This window comes from Hevea brasiliensis, chromosome 4, assembly GCF_030052815.1.
Source record: "Hevea brasiliensis isolate MT/VB/25A 57/8 chromosome 4, ASM3005281v1, whole genome shotgun sequence".
Lineage (NCBI taxonomy): Eukaryota > Viridiplantae > Streptophyta > Magnoliopsida > Malpighiales > Euphorbiaceae > Hevea > Hevea brasiliensis.
In genome coordinates, this window is record NC_079496.1 from 108184887 (window position 1) to 108198047 (window position 13161).

A 13161-nucleotide genomic window follows, 5' to 3' on the forward strand; every position below is an offset into this window, starting at 1 on the left:
TAGGGAAGCGTATCATGCCAATCCTATCGTGCCGTCATTTTCCGGATTATCCTCTTGAGATTTTTGTTTGCGGCCTCCCGCTCCATTCATGCAGGGGCGGTATGGGGAGGAATTGAGATGTCAAATTTTGTATTAATCACACAATTTTTGAATCTTTGGACCATTGAGATTCTTGGCGTTGTCAGTGACGATTTTATTGGGGAGACCATGCCGACAGATGATATTGCTTCTGAGGAATTTGAGAAACGTGTTCTGTGTGATGTGCGCATAAGATGTCGCCTCGACCCACTTGGAGAAATAGTCGATGGCTACAAGGATAAATCTGTGCCCATTGGATGCCTTGGGATTGATGGGACCAATCACATCGATGCCCCACATTGCGAAAGGCCATGGTGAGACGAGGTTGAACAACTTGTGAGGTGGCACATTTATCGGATCGGCATAGATCTGACACTTATGGCACTTTCGGAAATACTCGATGCAATCCTTTTCCATTGTAGTCCAAAAATATCCCCGTCGCATGATTTGCTTAGCCATCATGTGTCCATTGGCATGGGTTGCACAGTTTCCTTCATGAGTCTCGAAAAGGATTTTCTTTGCCTCCTTTGCATCCACACATCTCAGCAATTCGCCGTTGGAGCTCCTCTTGTATAGGGTTTCTCCACTGGGGAAGTATCCCAGTGCTAATCTTCGGATCATTCTTCTTTCGTTTCTGCTGGCCCCTGGAGGGAATTCTCTGGTTCTGATGTAGACCAGGATGTCATGATACCAAGGCTTACCATCGGGCTCTTCTTCAATCATGAAGCGATGGTGGCTCCTCCCTTGCTTTAATCCTCAATACTTGAGTTGTCTGCCCTTCTTCCATTTGGGCCATAACAGCTAGAGTAGCTAAGGCATCAGCAAATTGATTCTTGTCTCTACTAAGATGAGTGAAAGAGATCTCTTCGAATCTCTTAATCAGCTCCAGTAAGTACTTCTGATATGGGATCAGCTTCGGATCCTTAGTTTGCCATTCTCCCTTGACTTGATAAATTATCAGAGCCGAGTCTCCATACACCTCCAACTTTCTGATTTTCATCTCGATAGCAGCTTGTAGACCCATTACACAAGCTTCATACTCTGCGACATTGTTGGTACAGTCAAACCTCAACTTGACAGCTATCGGGAAGTGTTCTCGTCAGGGATACCAATGTCTGACTCAGATTCCATTCGGATAAATTGTTGCTCCATCAAAATACATTTCCCATACATCGGTTGGCCCCTCTTCTTGATCTACTTCATTAATATGCTCATCAGGGAACTCAAAATCCAGAGCTTCATAATCCTGGATAGGATTTTCCGCTAGGAGGTCAGCGATCACGCTACCTTTCACCGCTTTCCGGGTCATGTAGACTATGTCGTATTGGGAGAGTATAACCTGCCATTTGGCTATCCTACCTGGCACGAATGGGCTTTCGAATACATATTTGATAGGATCCATCCTGGAGATGAGCCATGTCTTGTGATTCAACATGTAGTGCTTGAGGCGGTTTGCTGTCCAGGCTAACGCGCAGCAAGTCTTTTCTAAGAAAGAGTATCTTGACTCACAATCATTGAACTTCTTGCTTAGGTAATAAATAGCCCTCTCCTTTCGACCGGTATCATCATGTTGTCCCAAAACACATCCCATCGAGTTTTGTTGGATCGCCATATACAGGATAAGAGGCCTCCCTGCCACGGGTGGAACCAATACTGGTGGGCTTGACAAGTATTGCTTGATTTTCTCAAAAGCCTCTTGGCAAACTGAATCCCATTGGGTGGAGTTGTTCTTGCGGAGTAGTCTGAAAATAGGCTCAGCTTTGGCAGTGAGATTAGAAATAAATCTCGAAATGTAGTTCAATTTTCCCAGAAAACTGCGCACTTCCCTTTCTGTCTTTGGGGATGGCATTTCTTGAATAGCTCGAACTTTGTCTGGATCTACTTCTATTCCTTTCTCGCTTACTATGAATCCCAACAACTTTCCAGATCTAGCTCCGAATATGCATTTGGCAGGGTTCAGTTTCAGCTGGTATTTTCTGAGCCTTTCGAATACTTTCCTCAGGACCTGCACATGGCTTTCTTCTCCCCAGGATTTGATTATCATATCGTCCACGTATACCTCCACTTCTTTATGCATCATATCGTGAAATAATGTGACCATTGCGCGCTGGTAGGTGGCACCAGCATTCCTCAACCCGAAAGGCATGACCCGATAGCAAAATATTCCCCATTGAGTGATAAAAGCTGTCTTATCCTTATCTTCCTCGTCCATTGGGATCTGATTGTACCCTGATGCCCCATCAATACACGAACACCTGCCCAAACCCGCAGCATTGTCAACTAACACATCAATGTGAGGGAGAGGGAAATCGTCTTTCAAGCTTGGTTTATTAAGATCCCTGTAGTCAACGCACACCCTGACTCTCCCATCCTTCTTCATCACAGGGACGACGTTAGCTACCCATTGGGGATATTTGACCACTTCAAGGAACCCAGCGTCATACTGTTTCTTGACTTCATCCCAAACTTTGAGCAGTGTGTCAGGATTCATTCTTCTTAGTTTCTGCTTCACCGGAATCGTTCCTGGAATTAAGGGAATTTTGTGCGTCACTATCTGGGGATCCAGACCAACCATATCATCATAACTCCAAGAAAATACGTCCAGGAATTCTCTGAGTAAACCGATCATATCTCCCAATTCTTCACTCTCTACTACCTTAAGCTCTCTTTTTACTTCTTCAGTGCCTAAGTTTATGGTGCGTGTTTCGTCTCCGCAAGGCACTAGGGAAGGTTCATCCTTTTCACCTCTTTCTTCTGTAAGGTCTTCCTCAGAATCACTTGAAGTAATGGCAGTTATGGGGATTTCAAAATTAACCAGAGGAATTTCTGAGTCTATTGGATTATTAGGTGTTAATTGATGAATGGTCCTGAATGAATGAAAATAGAATATATTATAAGGATGGAATTCAAAAGGAAAGAAAAAGAGAATTGGATTTTAAAATGCGCTATTAATTCATTAATGTTTATGCCATAAGAAAAAGGTCCATTTACAGTATTACACTTGTCACCATGGACAAAATGATCAAGTGTTGATAACCAAAGGTACTTTACTCGAAATTGAGTACAGGGATGTCCTCTGTTGTCCAGTTGTTCAGCTCTTGCCCCTCAGCCATTGGCGAGACCAGGGCCTCATACAAGGAATCCAGTTGGATGACATTAATGGATGGTTCATCGGGTGATTCTTCTGCATTTTCCGGATTTTGAATGACCGGTTTAGTGAAGATCTCCGTGATTCTCGGGACTACTTTCATCTTTCCCATTTTCTGCTCGAACCTTTGATCCCGAAGTATTTTCCTCATCCAGAATCGCCCATCCATGAGGGCATCCTCCTCATATCCCAAACCACAACGGCCTACCTTCTGAATAGCCGGTATGGGTTCCACGATTCCTTGCAATGCGGTGCCCAAGCCTTTGCCCTCCTGATATCCATTCCTTGACATTACTTTGGCCACCATAGCCATAGCCCCTTCATTTCTGGTTTCTTGTAACTCAAGGGCCTGGAAGGAACTTTCTAACGACTCCTCGGCCGCTTCCACATAAGGGAGTGTTTGTGGCTTGGTGACCAATATGGCTTCTTCTCCTCTTACTGTGATGATTTTGCCGTCCATGATGTACTTTATCTTTTGGTGCAGAGTTGAGGGAACGGCGTTTGCAGAATGGATCCAAGGCCTCCCCAGCAACATAGTATAGGCCGGCTCAATGTTCATCACCTGAAACGTGACGTTGAAAGTACATGCACTGACTTGGATTGGCAGGTCAATGTCTCCCAGCACTTCTCTCCTGGTACCATCAAAGGCTCTTACTACCATAGCACTTTGACGTATATCCGATTGGTCAACTGGCAACCTAGCTAAGGTAGCACTAGGGAGTACATTGAGAGCTGACCCGTTATCAATAAGTACCTTGGCTACTATACAACCCTTACACTTCACTGTTACATGCAGAGCTTTAGTGTGCCTTAAACCGCGAGGTCTATCTAAATCCTCAGAAAGTAACAAAGCTGGATGCTGGATTTGTCCACTATCTTTTCAAAGCGCCGGTGTGATGTCGGGGCTCACAAGGCACGATCGAGAATTCTCTGCGGGGCTTGGCGGTGTACCTCTGAGCTCAAGATCGATGGCTGATGAAATCCATGCAGGCGTCTTCCTCAACTGTTCCACCACATCATACTCACTTTGTTTCATTATTTGGAGTAACAACTCCTCCTCTTCTTTATGCTCAGCAGGCTCTACTTCCTCTGTCTTCTCAACCTCCTCTTCAGCATTCTTCCATGACTCTCCCATCTTTACTTTCCCTTTTCTCTTCTCTTTTTCGTCTTTCCCGTAACACGTCCCACTTCGAGTTATGAACTCGACCTCTTGCTCGAGGGAGGACGGTTTTGTGGCAGCGACGGGTTGGGGATCAACTTGGGGAGTAGCACTGGTAGCAGGTCCGGCATAAGTCATTTTAAAATGTTCATGCGGGGTAAAGCATGGTTTTGGTGGTCTTTGGAGGTGAGGCGGTTAGGAGGCGATGTCTTGCTTGATGCTCCTTGGGTGAAGACTTGGAAATTGTAGTTCCAAGGTATGGCGTGGGTGTTGGTAACAGGAAGCTGAGGAGGAGTTCGGATACGATTCTTGGTGGTGAGGCTCTTTGGGAGAGAAGGTAGTGCAGGTTTGGCGGTAGAAGCATTCTGACTGTATCTAGTTGTGTTTACTCCCACTTCCGTCTTTGACCTTGTCTGGTATCTCAGAACTTTAAGAGATAACAAGTTCCGAACCTCTTGCCTGAATCCCTCACAGTCCCGCAGCTCATGATCAGCTGCCCCTCCATGATAGGGACACCCCGTACTCTCTTCCAATCCCGCTACCTGAGGGCAAAGGTAGCCTTCCCTCATTGCTAAAGCAAAAATCTCCTCAAAGTGAGGAACCAGCTTGTCTACTTCCAGTGTTGGTTCTTCTCCATTAGACTCTATCATGTTTACACCACTGCCCACTTTATGGTTGGGTAGTGGGTTTGAGGTAACATTGGGGAGGGAACAATTTCCCTCAATTTTCAGCCACCCGTTCCAGATTAAGGCGTGCACTCTTCCCTTGAGTGCTCCGCAATTGTCAGTTGAATGCCCTTGTGCCCCTCCATGATACTCACAACGGGCAGTAGCATCATACCATCTGGGGTATGGAGGCTGAATTGGGTCTAGGGGGACTGGTACAATTTGGTTGATCTGAAGCAAGGTATCGGTATATTTCACTGAGCGGGAAGGGAAGAGGTGGATCAGGGTTTCTTGGGGGTCTTGGGTTGTTTTGTGGTGGTCTTGGTTGAGCAGGAGGAGGAGGTGGTCTCGGTTGGTAATTTGTAGGTGGGGGATATTGTGGGCGTGGGTGTGGATGATTAGGAAAAGGAGGCGGAACGTTTGCGACTGTTTGGCCATGAGGGGGAGGATATGGCCGATAATTGTTTTGAGGGAATGGGGAATAATTGTTTTGTGGTGTGGAATGTACATCACCCTCCTTCTTCTTGCCAAAGCTGGCAATCTTCTTTGCAGGGTTCTCAGCCAACTCCTGCAATCGTCCCTTTCTTAGATTGGCCTCTATTCTTTCACCGGCCTGTATGATGTCAGAGAAGCTGTTGGAAGTGTTCCCAATCATCAAATTGAAATAAGGGGCTTTCAAAGTCTCAATGAACAGAGAAACCTGACTCATTGTCGATCCGGAGGGTGTATACACGCCTTTTCTCTCCATCTTTGGGCATACTCCTTGAAGCTTTCCTGTCCCTCTGCACGAGTTTTGAAGATCCCTCCTTGTGGGGCCACATCATGATTAAATTTGTCTTTGCTTTAAGAAGGCATCAGCTAAATCCTTCCAGGAGCGCAGTTTGCTCCTATCCAACTGAATACACCACCTCAAAGCTGCCCCGGAGAGGCTCTCATGAAAGAAGTGGACCAGCAGTCTGTTATCATCTGTCAGGGCGGACATCTTGGCGATATAGGTGGCCAAGTGAATGTGAGGGTCTGAATTCCCAGTATATTTGTCGAAATCAGGGACCTTGAACTTAGGTGGCACAACCACATCAGGAACCAATCTAAGTGATGCCACATCGACTGAACCGTACATATTCAGTCCTTCGATTGCCCTTAATCTCTCTTCTAGAGCAGATAGTTTCTCGCTTTCTTTTGTCTTATTTTCCCCTCCTACTGCATGAAACGCTCCCCCAACCGGGAGATGAGGGGTGAAGTGAACTGGAGGGATTAGAATGGAAGGGTATGAGTCGGTGTTTGGAACGGTTGGGTAATGAGAGTAAGGTAGGTCATTATTTATGGTAGCCGGATTGACAGTGATTGTCGGGTCCGGAATAGGCGACTGAAAGGTAAAAGAAGTTGAAGCTTGGTGCGGATCATTTTTTGTAGGTGGTGGTGGAGGTAATGGTAAGTTTGGTTCTGAAGCATGTTTATTCTGGGACATTTCCCTCATTAGTCTCATAAGTTCTGAGACTTGATCTTTCAGCTCGGAGACTTGCCCCTGTAGGTTCTGTACTTGTTCCTGATCTTCCATTATCTTCTTTGTCCGGGATCTCGTTAAGTACACTCGCTTGGGTTGAACCGTGTGCTTGGTCAGACTTGCCTTGTTTGAAGCAATATTGATTTCCTGTAGGGAAAAAGGTTTTAATGAATTTCAAATTTTGTAAAAAAACTAAAAGTCCTGGTCTGGACGAAGAATACGGTGGCATTTGGGAGCCAGAATGAAATCTGCGAAAGGATGATTGCATCAATTTTATCATGGCATCGTTCGATAGTCTGACCGTGAATGACTGGATTGAATGCGCATTTATGATACATGTCCATATAGCGCACTCAATTTTTCACATAACCCTAGCGAGGGGGGGTTCCTACGGGAGTCATATTATTCATTCACAAATTTGCTAATCAATGGTCCAAAAATCATTTCATTAACTGAATAATTTGTACACCGTATTCTTTACATCGGCCTAGGCTCTGGGAGATTTTTTATAATGAGATGCCATTTTCTGAGATACTCATATAACCTTTCTTCTTGCTTGGCGGGGTCGAATGCTTTCAGAGCGTACTCGGATTCAGGTAATAATTCTTGTTTTCCCCGTGCTATCGTTCTCTCCAGCTGGTCAACATTCTCTTTCAGCTCTTGATAGAGAGCAGCTTGTCTTTCTTTCTCTTTCCTTTCCTTAGCACACTCTTTTAGAATATCGTTGATGAGTAGTGCCTGTTCTTTCAATTCGAGCTTCTTCTTTTTGCTTTCTTGTTTATACTCTTCATGAGTATTTCACAGTATTTCATTTTTTCCTAAAGCTTACTATTCTGTACTTGTACTTCTTTTACCACAGCTTGGAGAGAGTCTTTTTCCTTTTCCCACCGTTCCTCTTGTCCTTCGAACCCCATCTTTTCGGCCCTTGCTTCTTCCTTGAGCCTTCTCAACTTTCTTTTAAGTTTTTGCTGTTGGTCCTCCAACTATTTCATTCGTTCTTGTAGTTGTGAGTTCTCGGTATTTGCCTTTTGTAGCGAGTCAACCAGGCGATCATCAGCTTCTTCTAATAGGATGTCTCGGCGAGGGTTGCTGTCTTTGAATTCCATAGTTGAGTGTTTTCGGTCCCTGTTAGCCCTCCATTCAAGATAATCGCGCGTGGCACTGGGACCTTTAAGCGACCTTTCCATCAGGGAGATGTTTTCCCAGGATCTGCGAGCCATTTTTAACCCTTCCTCTTCCTTGAGCTCATGGTAGAAATGACCTTGGTGGTATTCTTCAATGTCGATTTTGGACTGTGTTGAGCCAAACTGCCTCATTACCAATGCCGGAGTGTAACTTGTGTATCCGGTTACTCCGATTAAGGACACTGACTGATTACTTTCCGTGTTGATCAAAACGGATTGGCCTGACACCCACAGCTTCCTCCAACAATAATCATGGCTATTGAAACCCAAAATCTGTTCCCGCCACTGCTGTTTATTCTTCGGACTGATTACTAACCGGGTCATTTTCTCGATGGGAGGTTGGTCAAGGTACCAAGTCAATCCCTTTGTCTCCACAGGACATACGTGACTGATAATCTAGAGATATAACAATTGAGAACAACACTTAATGGACCCTTTGCCCTGTTGTCTGCAGTAGGTAAGGGCTAATAAGGTTTCATAAGAATTGCCGTATCGGGTTGACCTCTGCCTTTCTCGCGAGAATACTTCCACCGTCTTTGCGGGTTATGATTCCTAATGGGCAGGAACAAAATCGGGCGTAGATTCCTAATGCGAGTGCTCACTGAAGCTTTATCCCACTGTTTCTATTGGAGGTATTGATCTAAGCGCTTCTTGAGGTAGGTCGGTACCATCCATGCGTATTCCCTTGTGATTTCTCTCGACTTAGCCTCCTTGAAGGAATACCCAACAAATGTGTTAGTCGTTTCAGTGCGCCTATGCTCAAGGTGTAGGTAGATCAGGTCTGTGTTGAGTAAGGAATCTCTAGTAATGCACGATATTCTTCCATAGTGGGAGGCTGTATCAATGTCATTGAAAGAGAATACCGTGCTTAGGACTCCAAGCGTGACATGGCCTTTAATCTTTGGGATTTGGACCTTGACTCATAATAGGGTTGCAATCCTTCCGTACTTCTTTTCAAATCGCACCTTGACCTGATCGGGAAGTGACCTCCAACCATTAGACAGACCCTCAAGGATGTTCATTCTGACCTCAATTTTATTCAGATCCCATGAAGGTAGCAAGCTAGCATGTGCCTTGGAAACATCATTTTGTGAAGTCTTTGGAGTATGAATCGATTTGGACCAAAGTTTAGCATTACGAACTTCTTACGCCTTGGTGACTCGAGGATGCCATGATAAATATGATGCCTATCCCTTTCCACGGACTCTTGGTTTGGTGATGCTGCGGAAAAACTTCGTTAGCAAGATAAATTAGGGTAATTTTGAATCCCTCATTGTGAGGTGACACATACACATTTATCAAAGTAGGAAAATGGGTAGGTGTTTTAGTAGAATTCAAGATTACCCTCACAAAAATGAACAAAAGGAAATTAAAGCAGAACAGGGTAAGAGTAAGTATGCCCCTTTTTGTCCTATAATAGGGAGACTCCTGATACCGGATAAGCGCTGCCTAATTGGATAGTTCTATCTTATAAGGTAGCTTACTACGGCTTTCAGCTATCGTGATAGTTTAGCTCAGGATCTAATTTTCTAAAAGCCACAGGTTCCCAAATTGCCCCTACTGTAAACAGTAGAGCCCCATTCTATAACCATGATATTGTCGGGAAAATTCCACGAGTATCACAGTGGATAGAACGAGTTTCAATCGAGCATAAGCCTTCCACGGATACTAACGGGTAAAACCCACAGTGCAGCTACATGACCCCCTCCTACTTTCCTAAAAGGGTAAGAAAGCCGGGTATAGGGCGAAGTGTGTGAGGACATCGTGTGAGTGTTCGGTGTGTGAAGGGACACCTTTACCTCTTCCCAATTCGAGATTTTATTCTTCCCATTTTCTTTTTCATTTTTTTCGAAACGAAGAGCACTGTAAGAAATAAAACAAGCAAAACAAATGGAACAGTTAGTAGGAATAAACAAAAATTAACACATAAAAATATTGCTGGGTGAGCCCACCTAACTATAATTTGATTGAAAAATTAAATCTACTTTTGGAGCTCTAGACCGGGGTTAAATCGATCATCTCCCCGATTAGGTCGCCAAAGGTCACAAGGGATTTTGCGGTCGCTGAGCAGACCCTCACGAAGTGGGAAAGAGTGAGGAGTCGCCACCTTAGTTTTGAGGGAAACTAAAGAAAACCGTTGGAGGGGATAAATTGAAATGAAACCACTTCAAGACAGAGATTCTAGGTTCGCGGTCCGTAAACGGGTGGGGAAGGTGTTAGGCACCCCACCTCGTCCCTCAATAAGGGTAAGTAGATTTAACTTCGCATTTTCCATAAATTAATTAGGAAGGCTTGGATGGAAATGTTAATCCTTTTGTCAAAAGGAATATTTGATTTTTCACTAAATTTGGATTACCCAGATACATAAGTAAATGAGACAACCTTAGTGAGTAGCGTCGCATATCATTTTTGGTTTTGGGATTATTTTGCGTCTGAGTTAACATTTAGTGTGAGAATCGAATAAGAACTCTCATCAGATCTCTTTTAAATATTTATTAAAATTACAGTGGAGATCGGATAAGAACCCTCCTCCGATCTCTTTTGAAGTATTTTAAATTTAGGATTGAGGATCGGATAAGAACTCTCCTCCGATCTCTTTTAAATATCTATTGGAATTTTAAGTTGAGAATCGGATAAGAACTCTCCTCCGATCTCTTTTAAGTACTTGTTAAAATTTTGATCTGAAAATCGGATAAGAACTCTCCTCCGATCTTCTGTTAAATATTTATTAAAATTTTGAATGGAGACCGAATAAGAACTCTCCTCCGATCTCTATTAAATATTAATTAAAATTTTGAGTTGAGACCGGATAAGAACTCTCCTCCGATCTCTATTAACACTTTGATGGGGGAATCGGATAAGGACTTTTCCGATCTCCTAAAATTTTACATATCGTGGGAGCCTAAGGTCAAGGATTTTGGCATTCGAAGATTCCGAGGACCAGAAAAAGTTCTTTTTAACCCTTTGACGTCTCAGGATTAGACAGGGAACATTAAACCGAACTCTACGGATCTCCTATGTGGTTGCCCTGCCAATACCTTTCGACGGGTAATACTCGATCTATTTTCTTTATTTAACTGAGGTTAAGTTTTATTTCACTTCATGGCGTTTAACCCAATCACGTTTCGTGCTAGCCTAGTAGTTCAACTTATCTATTTCCCTGACTTATTGCTCAGACCTTCTATTATTTTAAAGGAACACTTAAAATACCATTGTTTACAGTTTATCCAACTACTTACAGGTTGCTCGGAGCTAGAACTCTCGCGTTTAGAGGGAACAAGGAATGATAAAAGAACGAACTGATCAACTCAAGAATGAACTCGGGAATAACTTTCTTCGTGAAATGTAAACTTGGTAAAGATTATAAATGTAAAAGCGATAGGAGTACGTGAAATGAAAGAACACTCAACAAAGCTATGATATAAACACTTACCTGTAGGGAGCCAAATCTATTAAACCGATAACGAAATCACCAGTCGTGATAGGATGGCGGTGATGGCAGATGACTAAAGTTCACGTGAAATGCGGGATACTTTGCTAAAATGGAGTGAAAATGAAGATGACAAAGATGGGCGAGAGTATCACGGGATAATGAGCGGCACGAAAATGGAGTTTGATATTCAAAAATCCCCTTTTGCAGAAAATACTTTAGAAAACTAGTTTCAAAAGTCTTTCCACTAGCGAGTAACAAGTGAATTAATTTTGAGTTCTTCCACTATAATTACCACCTCTTCAATATTTTCCATCAGTCCCTTGAGCAGTTTTCATGCGGTATTTATAGGGGCCGGGTGCTTCCCCACTGAAGGGTCGGGATCTATCTTGAGGAGATGGAGGTCGGGATTTCAAAGGACATGATCGGATGCTTGAGAATTAAAGCGAATCAAAATGAGCAGCGAGATCATTCTCAGGATACCTGTCCTTTTCTTCTTCTGATCTGACGGTCCAAAACTTTGTTGACCTGGGCAATCCGAGGGCTGGGAATAAAAGGCGCCGGTCTTGTCGTCTTCCTCTTTGATCCAAAGGCTCTGGACTCGTCCTTGCAAGTGAGACCAACGGTGGAGATTGGGATGTCTGAGGTGTCATGACATACTCTGGCATCTGTCGGCGTGTGGGCGATTCTCGGGCGTGCGGTGGAGATTTAAATGCGATGCTTTAACTACCTTAGCTCGATTCGGCGGCGGTTATTGGGATTTGTCTTATTCTCTTTGCCTTGAGCCTTCCCTCTTTCGATCTCTTTTACATGCTCTTTTTCCGATCTTTCATCTTTGGTCTCCCATCTTAGATCTATTATTAGATCTTTTCCTTACTCGGTCGGTCCGGTCAAAGCATTAATTTCTCCTCGATTCCTGAAGCGTCCGCTTCATTTTCTGCTTAGCAATAAATGCCTGATTCTCCCCTATATATACCCCTGACATACGAAACTTTCCTCATTCGGTTTTCCTCTCTTACTTCTTACTTTCTCGTTCTAATCGTTCCGGCCATAGTTAAGCCATGATTGTGGCTTTTGATCCCTTTCAGATGGACTTCCTTATTCCCGATTAAAATTTATGATCCGGTGAGCGAAATTATGATAAGCGCACTTAATGGCCGTGAGAGAAGCGGACTAACACCAATCTGGATCGAGGACCTCGATCTTATTGGCCTCGAATCGTTCGGCGATACAAGCGTGAGCGATTTGAGGCGAGAAAGTGCTAATATTCCCCTCAACACGGTGGCGCCCTTGGCGTTCATCGGCTCCTCTCTCTGCCTTTGGGTGTTCGACAGCGGCTCGGTTTGGCGGTAACATCGATAACGGCGTCTCTCATCTTCATGTGAGTCATAGTCACCCCATCTTAGCTGTACATCTATCCGATGTCAGCAGTAGGTCTCTGATCAAACACATCTTTTGATTCGACCACGAGACTAGGCTTTAACATAGGCCTTTTAGATAGGATGTTCCACGGTCTCTGAGAATCGCCCAAATGATGCAATCTTTCAATGTAATCCGATCTCTAGAGATCGCCCAAATGATGTAGTTAGACCTTTATTGTAATTCGATCCCTAGAGATCGCCCAAATGATGTAATCCGATCTTTTGGAAATAAAAATTTTATTTTGTCAATTATCATCTTATTATTATTGCATTGATTACTTTCCGAGCTCTGATGTGTTTACCCAATCTGGTTCCTAACTGAACAACCCTTAACTGATCCGCAATTCGAAATATTTATCTTGATATGCCGATCTCTAGTTAGCCGATCTCTTTATGGAATTTTGGAATATTTGAGAGACGTGTCAGAACAGCTGGCGAGTCCCGCTAATCGATGCGTTGCCTAGAACCTTGGGAGCATTAAATGCTCGGACGAGTATAAATAGGGGTGGGGTTAGCCCGCTGCTCTCTTGTGTCATTTTCAGTTTCTCGCGAACAACTTCAAAATTCTCTCG